This window comes from Parasteatoda tepidariorum, chromosome 3 (genome assembly GCF_043381705.1).
Source record: "Parasteatoda tepidariorum isolate YZ-2023 chromosome 3, CAS_Ptep_4.0, whole genome shotgun sequence".
Lineage (NCBI taxonomy): Eukaryota > Metazoa > Arthropoda > Arachnida > Araneae > Theridiidae > Parasteatoda > Parasteatoda tepidariorum.
Window position 1 is genome coordinate 78,190,033 of NC_092206.1, and position 12,409 is coordinate 78,202,441.

The window sequence follows — 12,409 nt, forward strand, 5'->3', positions numbered from 1 at the left end:
TGCTTGCGAATTTCATGCATTTTGGTTTCAGTGTAAATAATTGTGTTCACATATTGGCTACAGTTTTAGTTGTTACTTTCATTTAAGTTAAGATACATTTTCAGTAGTTTTTTTAAATGAGCTTTGCAGTAAGAAATAGTTTTGTTCTAAAAGTTCAGAAAATATACTTTAGATTAAATGTTTTTCATCTTAACTTTGTAAATATGTTTCTTTAATGCTGTCATTTCTCTATGTTTTTTAAATGCAGTAGAAGTTAAAAAGGCATGTTTAGAGTTTAATATTAACGAAATTAGTTTAATAATTCCTTTAAAATCTCACGATTTTTTTTCAAACGTGAACTGAAATAACTCCCTTCATTTCTTTTCTTTCACATACTTTATACAAACGGTTCGTATTTCTACATGCTTGGAAATTTTATGCATTTTGGTTTCCGTGCAATATATTAACTACAATTTTAATTGTTACTTTAATTCGAAGACATTTTTAGCAGTTTTTTTTCTCACGAAATTTGCAGTAAGAAATAGCTTTGCTCTAAAAAATAAATCAATATACATTTAGATTAAATGCATCAAATCATTGATTTTGTAAATATGTTTTGAAGTTTTGAAATCATTTCTTTCCGGTGAGTATTATAAATTTTATAATTTAATAGGTATAATACCTTCATTAAAAAAATTTAGGATATGCTGAATATTTGCTTAATTATCATATTTTCTGATTCATTATTTAATTCATAATAAAATTTTGATAAAAAAAAAAAAGAAAATGTTCAAGGTTTATTTTGTTTTTGAAGTTTTTTTTTCCTTCTTTTTATAAATTTATCATTGTGAAATAAAAATGTTATGGAAATCAAAAAGCGACCTATTAATATCAGCCCTTTTCTTTTCTTCGTTTTAAAAAAAAAAAAAATATATATATATAGCAGATTCCAAAAATGAATTCTCGTTTCCCTCAAAAAAAAATTTATTTTCTTCCGTCACGCTAAGCTTATGGTGGTGCGTCGAGAGTTAAAAAGCATAAATTTTAAATTAATTTTTATAGGCTGCAGGCTAAGTGAAATTTCAGGGTATAAAAGTAAAAGGGCAGAGTGTAGTAGAGGGAGTAGACGGAGGAACGGCGCACCCTACTGGTTTTTTAATCGAACTCCCCCCCCCCTTTTTTTTTAAATCAATTTTGTAGTTCTTTTCTAATTGTAAAATTTTTTCATTTTCTGTAAAGTTTGTTTATCACTGTTACTTTTTTTCAGTAAAAAAAAAAGAGAAATAATTTTTTTTCGTCAAATTTGGTTGGAAAGCAAAAATTCTGTGTAGGAAAAAATGCGGAATAAATAATAATCAATGGCTCAAAGAGTTAACTTCAACTTTGCTGATTAATTAGCTGATAAGGAAATAAGTAACGAAATCAGGCACAAAAAAGTAATTTGTCTGAATAAGCATTTCTTTTTTCCGAAGGATTTGGATTTTTGACGATCAAAACATGCAGTGCGGACCTATTAACTTTAATTTAACTTTTTGCGTATTTCGCAATCTAACGAGAACTTTTAAAGCGAATCAATACCTTTTTGCACATAATTATAAAAATCATTTATTTAAAAGTATCAGGAGGCAAAGGTAATTTTTAATAAGTGTTCATATATTTTTATTTTAATTTTTATTTACTGGTGGAAATTTTTTAAAACTGAAACACATGCTGATTTTTATGTTATTTTAAATTATGTAATTCTAAATGAAAAAAAATTAAAATTTCATCGAAATTAGCCATATAATTCTTGAGATATGATTTTTATTTTTTTAGAAAAGAAAATGGAAATTAAAGGAAAAAAGGACTTTTTTTGCAATTTTATAATTTATAAATTATTCCACCGATATTCAAATTTCGTATGTTGTCAAGCAAAATTACATAAATTAAATTTATGAAAAAATTTGCATAGGTTGCATTTTTTTACCATTATGAAATGAAGAATTAAAAAATAATAAACAAGGTTTTTTCATTGTTATTTATTTATTTTCTGCTTTCTGTTGGATGAAATTTTTTAAGACCTTGAATATCGATGATTTCAAACCTGCATTAAGTTTCTCGCTCCAAGCTAGTTTCTTTAATGATATTCTTAGTCTATTTTTTTTTGTTTTGTTGAAATGTACTAGTTTAAAAACGTTATACATAACATGGGGGTGCATAAATACTTCGACTGACTTCTAGGGGAGTCAAGCGCATCACCAGGATTAAAATTGATCAGGCATACACCCGGAAATGTCGCCATACGTGGCTTTATCTCTTATAAACTGCTGCTTTTTGTTTTTTCTGAACTGGGTCATAATAGGTATCATGTCGTCCTACGCGCCCCTAACGGCGTGCGTTGATATTTCCGGTCGTGAGTTCCTTTGAAACTTTAACTCTGATGATCTTCCCTAACTTAGTGAATAGTTTGCCTTAGCATTTATGTGTCCCTTTGTTACATACAACGTTTTTAAACTATGTGAACATTACGACAAAAATAGACTAAAAATGCCCGTTAAAAAAATCTGTTGCTTTAGGAGCAAAACTAATTTCAGATTTGAAACCCTCACACCCGAATCAGGTAAGATCAAAAATTTTTATGAATGCGACAAAAATTTGTTCCCCAGAAGAATTATTGAAAATTATTTGAATCTCTAGATAGACAAATTTTATAAGTGTGTGGAAAATTATTTCGCTTGATATCAGCTACCCTCATACTTTGATGGTCAGGAACCCAAATTCTTCATTAAAAAGGTAGGTTTATTTAGAAAAACTACGTTTTTATGTCTAATTCCGTAAATTGATTAACAGCTAGCATTACATAATTAACCTTTCTGTGATCAAACCCTAGAAACCATTAAGATCGGCGCTGAAAACTCTGCTCGTCAGAACAAAGTTATTCAAGGTGATATCTTATTTTTAATACTAATAACCATAATAAGTATTATGAGGTGATAAAAATGATCTCGTCGTTATCAGTAATTATTGTTGAGAAACGTCTTTTAACTCAACGATATGTATATTTAATACGCCAGAGAAACAAATTTATGAACGCTAAAATATAAGAGAAAATTTTAATATTGTTTCTATGAAGGAAAATAAATTAAATCGAACGAATAAACTAGATATAGCTTGTAGTCAGTACAATTCAAAATAGATGTCAGCATCATCGCCTTTGTCTCGATTGAGTAATAAAACTTTTGGACAAATGAGATAGAGGAAAGGGGGGGTGGGAGAACAGGAAACATAGACATACGGTCTGCACGCACAGCTGTTCTGACTCACGAATGGAAAAAAGTAAGGATAACAGTTGAACTCATGTCAGTCAAACGTGATAGACATATGGGGAATTTTCTCCTCACTTAAAAAGTGTGAACTATTCTTTTATTTTTGTGACTATAAGGATTTAAGTGTATATTTTATCAGTGGAATATGGGATACTAATTTTTTATTTTCTCATGGTAAGTGTTTATTTTTTCTATATTACTTGTTTATATTAATTAATAAATGGTATTAAAATGCTCTATCGCGCGTAAAAAAGCTATTTCCCGAAAATAAATGAAAAGCTAAAAATGCTTTAAAAACACATTAAATGGTTTATTGCTTATAATTTGATGCGTAACATACAATAATTTCATAAAGTAAATATTATTCATTATACTTAAAGTTTAAGAATGTAAATTAAATCAATAATGGAATAGTTTAATTTTAATTGCAGATATAATGAAATTTTATAAAAACAAGTTAAGACATGTAAAGAAAAGTGAAGGAAATGAATAATTATTTTTCGGAAAAATATTTATTATAATAATTATTTTAACAAGAAATTGTTTATTAATGTTGTTGAATTGTTTATTGATGTTGTTAGAATTGAATTATTTACAAGAAATTGTTCTACTTTTTTACCCTAAGGAGTACAGAAAAATATGACGTTTAGGTAAAATTGACAAGTCATAAGTGAGGACATTCAAAATGGAATTAAAAATACACATAATTTATAGTTATATTTAAAAATTATTATCTCGAATGTTTAAAAGTAATTTTTTTTCGCTTATAGTTTTTTTGATCTACACTTTTTTCCCATCTCAGATTTTTGTTTTCGAAAGTTTTTTAATACGCGTATTAAGTGTACCGTGCGCAAAGCAGATAAATAAATAACTCTTGATTTAGGGATTGGATTTCCATGTACTGAGATACAATCAGAATGCTTTGGAAGATAGAGGTAATCTTAAATAGTTTAATTAATTAGCGCAAACTATATTTTAAGTATAACACGGAGCAACAATACTCCGAATTAAGTTTCATTTTTCTTTATTCTCAGAATATGAGAATTAGTCGCAATCTGAAGGATATGTTACCCACACTTTATTCTAGATAGCGATCGAAAGTTTAGATTCTTTAATTTTCATTTCCCTTTTTAAGTATTTTAACATATTTATAGAAATCTCGGAAACTATTTTTTTTAACTTATGAAATGTAGAATTCATTAATAATTTTCGATCCAATAATCGAGTTTTCATGTACTAAGACGCCACTTTAATGATTTGAAAAGTTGATCTTAAATTTAAAATTGGTTAAATAATGATATCATTACGATGCTTTACGGTACGAAATTAGACATAAAAATATAGCTTTTATGTACATAGTAACCTTTTTTTCGATGGATTCGAATTTTCGTTCTTCAAAATAAGAGCGTAAAACAGGTGATAGGAAGTTTGTGTTCCTTTTTGAAAATCTGAGAGCGGAGCGAAAAATTTAGATATACAATTATAAAACTCTTCTTTTTTTAAGAAAAAATATCAATAATTCTTATAATTATTTGATTTGACAATGATCGGAAAAAATGAAATTTATGGTACATAAATTTCAAAATACTTTTAAATTAAATTTAATCCTAAATTAAATTAAGTTTGCACCCTTTATTAATTTGAGTGTTAGTATGTTAGCAATTATATATGCAAATAAAAAAAAAGTATTACCCTGAATTATAAGACACGCTTAACCAAAATTGTTAATGCAATAAATGATTTTTATGATAATTTATTATTTAATTTGATAATGATCGGAAAAATGAAATTTGTTATATAAAATCTTAAATAATTTTAAATTTAATTTAATCTTAAATCAAATTATGTTTGTATCCCTTCTTATTAGTTTTAGTGTTCGCGTAGTAATAATTATTCATGTGAATTAAATAAAAAAAGTATCTCTCAACTATAAAACTCGTTTGAAGAAACGTAATAAATGATTTTTATAATAATTAGTTATTTTTTATCATTTAATTTGATTATGATCTTAAAAAGCTGATCTTTAAATTTACATAACATTTAACATAATTTTAAATGACAAAATTTAAAATTTGAACAGAATCTTTCAAATAGTTTAAAAAAACAAAGCAAAAAAAAAAAAATTTTTTTTTTGTAAAGCTTACAGACTGTTAAAACAAAAATATAAGGGATTAAAAAGTAATAAAAAATTTAGTTTTGATTTAGTAATAACTTACAAAAACGTTTCAATTTGTTCCATTTACCTTAAACAAAAAACTTTAAACATCCAAATCCACAAGCACACCGAATTGTTTGTCCGAATGCTATATACAGGAGTTACCTTGTTTTCTGGATTGGGCTCAAAAATCATTGTTAGAAGTTTTTGTCGTAACAGTCAACCGACAAGCAACATCAAATCTTAAACATTAATTGTATCATAAACATTAATCATAATCATCATGTATCGTAAACATTAATTAATCGTAACATATATTTTCTCATATATCTGCATATATTTACATTTATATATTTTTACATTGTATTGTTTACATATTTACAATGCAAATATTTAAAAGTCAAAATTTTTTCTTCAGTCGCATTTGATGGGGGGGGGGGGTTACTAAAAGTAATTGATTAAAAAAACTTGTAATTCAAGAAATTATTAATTATTACACTTTTTATCATTATTTCTTACGGGATTATAACTTATAATAATTTATAAACTGTTCAATAGGCTAAATTAAAATATTGTGTATATTTTCTGCAACTTTATTATTACGACGCCAAATTGCATATCGTACAAATTAAATAATCTTCAACACAATTGCACCAAACTATGGCTTGAATTAAACAGGAGAATGATTTAATTTAAAACCTTAATAAAGTTTCAGTAAATTCCGTCGATATTACGATTCTAAGTTATTCTAATATGATTGAATAGCAAGCTAATTTTTTGAGAGGGTAGACTGACTTTCTTCTTAATTTTCATAATATTTTTTTCTTCTCATTATTCAAAAAATTACTGATAGTTAAATTTAAAACTGTTACTACTTATTACTGATTAACTTACCCACTTTTTTGAAATAATATAACTTTGTAACGATAGTTATCCGACAGCACTCTAGACTACTGGCGAGGGGAGTTTTTAGTTAGATAGACAGTACATTCTTAGAGGAGTAATTGGGGTTCTATTCCCTATTCCTACTCTAAGAGTACATTTCATTTACTGTTGATTATCAAAGTTTTTTTTTTCAGGCGTTTTCAAAAAATTACTATTTATTATTCTATTATTCCTTCGAATTATTACTCATGGTAAATCATAGAATGGATTTCAATTACTTGCTTCTCATTTATTCTTTTTATAAGTCATACTTTAAAATTATTTGTTCCGCATTTTATTTCATTGCCTGATTGAATTGTTTTCATTCAATATTGTTTATTTATTTTTTCAATTAAATAAAAATTACAGCTTTAAATAACGCTGATGATTTATTTGTGTAGTTCTAATGACATTCTAATTTATTGTTCTATTGTTCAATAAAAAATATCCAAACACCTTTTAATTGAACGTTACTGTTATCATTGTGAAAGAGTTTAAAAAAATATTTTTATTGCTCATACAATAAATGTTTAAATAGACTATTGTAGGATATAATAAATTATTGTACACTTGTATATTTTTATTGCACGCTTTTTAGTAACTCGCTTTCGAGTGTGAAAGGGTGGGATCTTGTAATCGAAATTCTGAACAATTTCCAACTAGCTTGGGGGCTCTAATTTCAACTGGAGCTCTATGCCTGATAAAAATGCAAGTTACAATTATGTTTTAAATATTGCAAGCCCAATATAAATTATCATCAGTCGAAATTTTGACAGATCTGCGACGGAAGCAAATTAATGGCCACAAAACTAAGAAGAAACACTAATTAAAGTAAAAAAATAAAATAAAACTAGTTTTTTTTTTAAAGTGGACTAAAAAGAAAACTATAATTTGATTTTTGTCACTTTTAAATCGAAAGCGTGAGGAATATCACCTCCGTAATAAACTTATTCTATCTCTGTCACAAATTATTCTTTAAAAGTACTGAGTCTTGAGTTTTTTTTTGTTTTAGAAGTCACAAAATTGGTCAACTTAAAAAACATAGTCCACAATAAAAAATGCCGTTTAAAAAACGTAGCCCGCTTAAAAAATTTACACTTAAAAGAGGCAGTTTTTAAAATTTTTGATTTACTTTATTTATAAACTAATTTAAAAATCTATCTCGACGAAGCTAATCTATATTACACTAAATTACTATCAGTGGTATCTCTAGATATTTTCCGAAAAAATTAAGGCTATTTTTGTTAGGCTTTGTAGTCATATAAAATAAGTAAGGATTTTTCATCAAATAAAAATTATCAAAACGATAGAATAATTTTTAATTTTTGAAACTTTTTAATTACTTTTATAATGTAAAATTTTTTTATTAAAAGTAATTTTTTAAATGTTGAAAAGTTTGATCACAAACGCTTTTTATTTTCACAAAACAGTGGATTTTCTTGATATTGCCATTTTCGGGCCATTTTTGAACTTCGCGTAGAGAGCTTTGGCTACAGATTGTCTAAACTTGACCATCAACGACTGTTGCAAACTTGCATCTGTTATAGAAGTATCTCTTTTGCGAATAGTGTAACATTTTTAAACTTGCAGCAGTTCTAAAAATATTTCTTTTGCGAAAAATATAACATTGTCATAACTGCAGTGAGTTTACAAACAGTTTTTCATGCATGGTCAAGTTTAGACAATATTTAGACAGAGCTCTCTACCTGAATTTTCAAAAATGGCAGTATCAAGAAAAGCCCCTGTATTGTAAAAATAAAAAGTGTTTGTGATCAAGATTTGTAGCATTTAAAAGTTATTCCAATGCTGCATTATTTGAGCTCATAAAAATTTAGAAAAATTGAAAATTATTCATCTAGGTGGAAAAATCTCGCCAAATCTGCGACTTTCAAAAATGTTTAAAAACTTTTAAAAAGCTTAAGTTATTTGTCCGGTCTAAGGCTTAAACAATTCTTTACGGCAAAGTGGTATATATAGCTTATAATTATAGCTTTGCCTCAAGTGTGGCACACTTAAACTGTGGCTTTTTTTTTTTCTTTGCGAAAGAGCTTTGAAAGACGTCTACGTTTGAAACGCCCTTTGACGCAAATGGGATATCGGTGCCCTTTTTGTACATATTTTTTCTGACGCTCTTACTAATAAAAATAAATTTTGGTATTTTTTAATGATTAAAAACAGTCAAAAAGTGACTAATAAAATCTATTAGATTATCGGAATTATATTTGTACTTATATATAAAATCCAAAAAAAGTAAAAAAATTTCATAATCAAAAAATCTATCAATGATCGATTTTGTAAATAAAAGAAGTTTCAATGATGAATAATTGTTTCTTTTAGATCTAAATAACTACGAACAAGTGCAACTTTGAAAAATTATTGCTCTGAAGTGATGCCGTGTTTGGAAGATTTTAACCTTTAAAGCAGAAAATACACAGGTGTTTCATGCTGTATTTCATAACCAGGGGTCAGTTTAGAAGAAATTTCGGTCCGTTAACGGACTCTTCACAAAATATCTTTTCATAAAAACCGACCCTTCCCAAAATGATTTTTCTTTTAATCGGACGCTTCACAAATTTGTTTATTTTCATAATTGTTTTGTTAATAGAATAAACCCTTCTCATTGGCGAAAACAAGAAAGACAGCTGTAAAAGAATTAAGTTTTGTCTTCGGCTGACGCTTCTTCCTTTATTCGTCCGATGAATATGAAATTCGTCCGATGAAAATGAATATTCTGCGCTCAGCAGTATAGGCTGTTGTATCTCTAATTATGAAGCAGCAATTGCTGTTTATTTTTTAAAATTTAATTTTTTTAATTATAATTTTACAGTGCTGAGCATAATCTTGTATCTATTTACAATTTAAAAACTCTTTGAAAAAGTGTTTTGCAATAAACGGACCCTATTTGCACAAATTCATAAAAGGTTCACCCTGGTTGAAAGAATGTAACTTAACGCTTATTTTATATCCACAAATTATGAGTAATTTTTTTTTACTATTTTTCAAAAACCGAACCTTTTACAAAATGCCTGGACGGACCCCTGATAACCATAGATTATTAAAACGCTAAATATAATATTTTCCCCATATTTTGACTTAATTGAATACAAAATAAGGAAGAAAAAAAAGTGTGAAAAACATGTTTAATAAAAATTCTGCGTCACAGGGTTAACGGTGAGGATTACAATAAGGTGTTACGCATTTATTTTGTTAATTTTTATAATTAAATTGTACCTCGTGAAAAAGCATATAATTTTTCTAATGGAAAGGGGGACAAGCATTCCCAATTGGGAGGGCAGGTGCCCTCTTCCTACCACTAGCGTCACCTACTTGAAGTTCATACTTAAAATTAAACATTCTTGCATTATCATTTTAATCGTGGGAATTTAATTGCATTTCTTTTTGCAAAAACCAACTGTAAAAGTCATTTCAATTTTAGTTTATTACATTGTTTTTCGTTTGTTACTTGATTGCTGAACAGTTTCAAGGTTGGCAAAATCTTTTTAAGCCATCTCCTTAACGACAATTTCTGTTTAATGTTTTTGGCAGAAATTGTTCTTAACTTTCTTGGCGGAACTAACTATCAAAGTAATGATTATTATCCAACTTGAAGATTGGGGTTCTTTTTTTAGTTTTATCAGATATCTTTGCTTGAATTACATAATCCTTCGGGTAATATATATTTATACTCCAGAGTAATGATTTCCCAAAGGACAAGTTTTTGGTAATTACTTTATCTTCTGTTATTTTTCAGTGAAAATTCTTAACATGCAGAAAGACTCTAAATATAAATTACTAAATATAAGTTCTAAATGTAATTAGACGTAATGTAGTATGTAATATACTGAGTTAGCAAGCTTATTTTAGTTTATTACTATTTAAGAAGGTCAAAACCAAATTAAAATCAATGATAATTGATTCTTTCAGGTCAGGAAATTAATGTAATATGACAGTTTTAGTTTAATAAATATTGCCCAAGACAAAAATATAATTTTCTAAACTTAATAAGGAACTGCTTTTTTTTTAATAGATCATTTTTTTAAAAAAACTTTTGATTGATTCACGTTTTAAGAACGATTTATCAAAAATTATTTCGTTGAAATTCAAATCAAATATTTTTATTTCGATTCAGCGATACAAGCAATTGATATGAAAATTATAGTTTCTGTATATTATTTTATTCATGGGTAATTTTCAGAAATTTTCTATGATTTCCAATTTGATGCACCACTAAGGAAACTGCTTGTCCAAGACAAAAATATAATTTTCTAAACTTAATAAGGAACTGCATTTTTTTTTTTAATATAACTGCTTTTTTTAAATAGAACAACTTTTTTTTAACATTTTATTAATTCACAATTAAGGAACAATTTATCAAAAATTATTTCGTTGAAATTCATATCAAATACTGTTATTTCGATTCAACGATACAATGCAATTGATATGAAAACCACCGTTTTTGTACCTTATTTTATTAATGGGTAATTTTCAAAAATATTCTATGATTTCCAACTTGATGCACCATTATAACGTTCAAGACAAAAAAATAATTTTTAAACTTAATAAGGAACTGCTTTTTATTTCAAATAGAAAAACTTTTCTTTTGACATTTGATTGATTCACATCTACACAAGTTTTGAAAATGGATGCATAATTTTTGAGAGCTTGAAACATGTCAACTGTTATTTCCAATTAGTAATTTTTTTGAAGCGATTGAAGTTTTTAATCAAGTAATATCTTACCACTTCAGTTTATTTGTTTAAATCTCTCCACATTCAAACACTTCTGGATTAATTTGTAATAACTTGAATTATTTCTAATAATTAAGTTCTCTGTAACTTGAAAATTTTTATGAATTTTTATGTTTTCAAGTAAATCTTCCTATAATAAATGCTCCTGAAAAAAACATTTTACATTTTTATTTTATTTTATTTTTTAAGTGACCTTTGTTTACGTTATAATTTGTAACAGATGAAATTTTTTCTTGTTCGTTAAGTTTTTGAGTTATTACTTAAATTTATTTCGTGCGCCACTTGCATTAGGATTACGAAGACATCCTTCATTGTTTATTTTTATCTGTTTTTTGGGGATAAACAAAGGTGATTTAGGATAGAAAAAAGTAAATTATGTAAAGCTTTAAAGCCGCGATTGTTTATTTGGACCGCCCTGTAAACAATGCTGTTATACAAACTCATCCACCATTGCCAACGGATATTGCAAAAAAGTTGTAGGTTGGCTGACGATAATTAGGGACACATAAAAATTTTGACTCTCTTTTTTTCCAAAGTTGATTCTTTTCAAAACTGTGACTTTGTTTTCACGGTTATAATTATAATGGTTTTCCTGTATTTGCTATGCTCCAATTTTTTTTTTCTATCTTTTTTTTGATGGTCTGTCTACCATGGAAGTTTTCTTTCGAAACAAATGAGTGATTGCCCCGTTGCCTTCCTTTTTGGAATTTTATTGTTGCAGAATTTTTGAATGCGTCGTGTGGTGAAACTATAGAGAACATATCCTCTATGGGCAGAGCTGAGACTATAGGACTGGACATGCAAATAAATTGGTATCCTCAATATGCAGAATTTTTGGAGCACGATTTTGAACGACCTATTTAAATTCTAATTGCTGATTGCTTTATTTAGACATAAACGTAATCCATTTATTTACTAATCGGCAGTTAGCTTAAGAAGATGTATAACGATGTGAATGAAAGGGGCACCATTTTGAATTTTTTAATGCATCGTTTAGTGAAACTATAAAGAACATATCTTCTACGTGAAGAATTGAGGGTATTAGGAATTGACATTGTGGTATTTCATTCAAATAATTTAGCATCACAAACATACAATGCTGGGGCATTTAAATGACCTATTTATATTTCATTAATTGCAGATAGTTTATTTTAGATATAAACGTAATCCATTCATTTACTAATCGGCAGTTAGCTTAAGAAGATGTATAAAGATGTGACTGAAAGGGGTGCCTTTTTGAATTTTTTAAGGCATCGTTTAGTGAAACTATAAAGAACATATCTTCTATGTGAAGAATT

The 12,409-nt window shown here is 27.3% G+C and overlaps 1 protein-coding gene across 2 annotated transcripts in view; it reads left to right on the plus strand.

Annotated features, from left to right (window-relative positions):
• Nucleotides 1-3,224: 3,224 nt before the first annotated feature.
• LOC107441233 (uro-adherence factor A) overlaps nucleotides 3,225-12,409 on the plus strand; it is a 127,418-nt gene continuing 118,233 nt past the window's right edge. Inside the window, exon 1 of one of the 2 annotated variants that reach the window (XM_016054416.4) lies at nucleotides 3,225-3,458. The gene's annotated coding sequence lies outside the window, so the exon portion shown is untranslated. The remainder of the gene's footprint in view (nucleotides 3,459-12,409) is intronic. The other variant, XM_071178875.1, reaches the window with a different exon arrangement.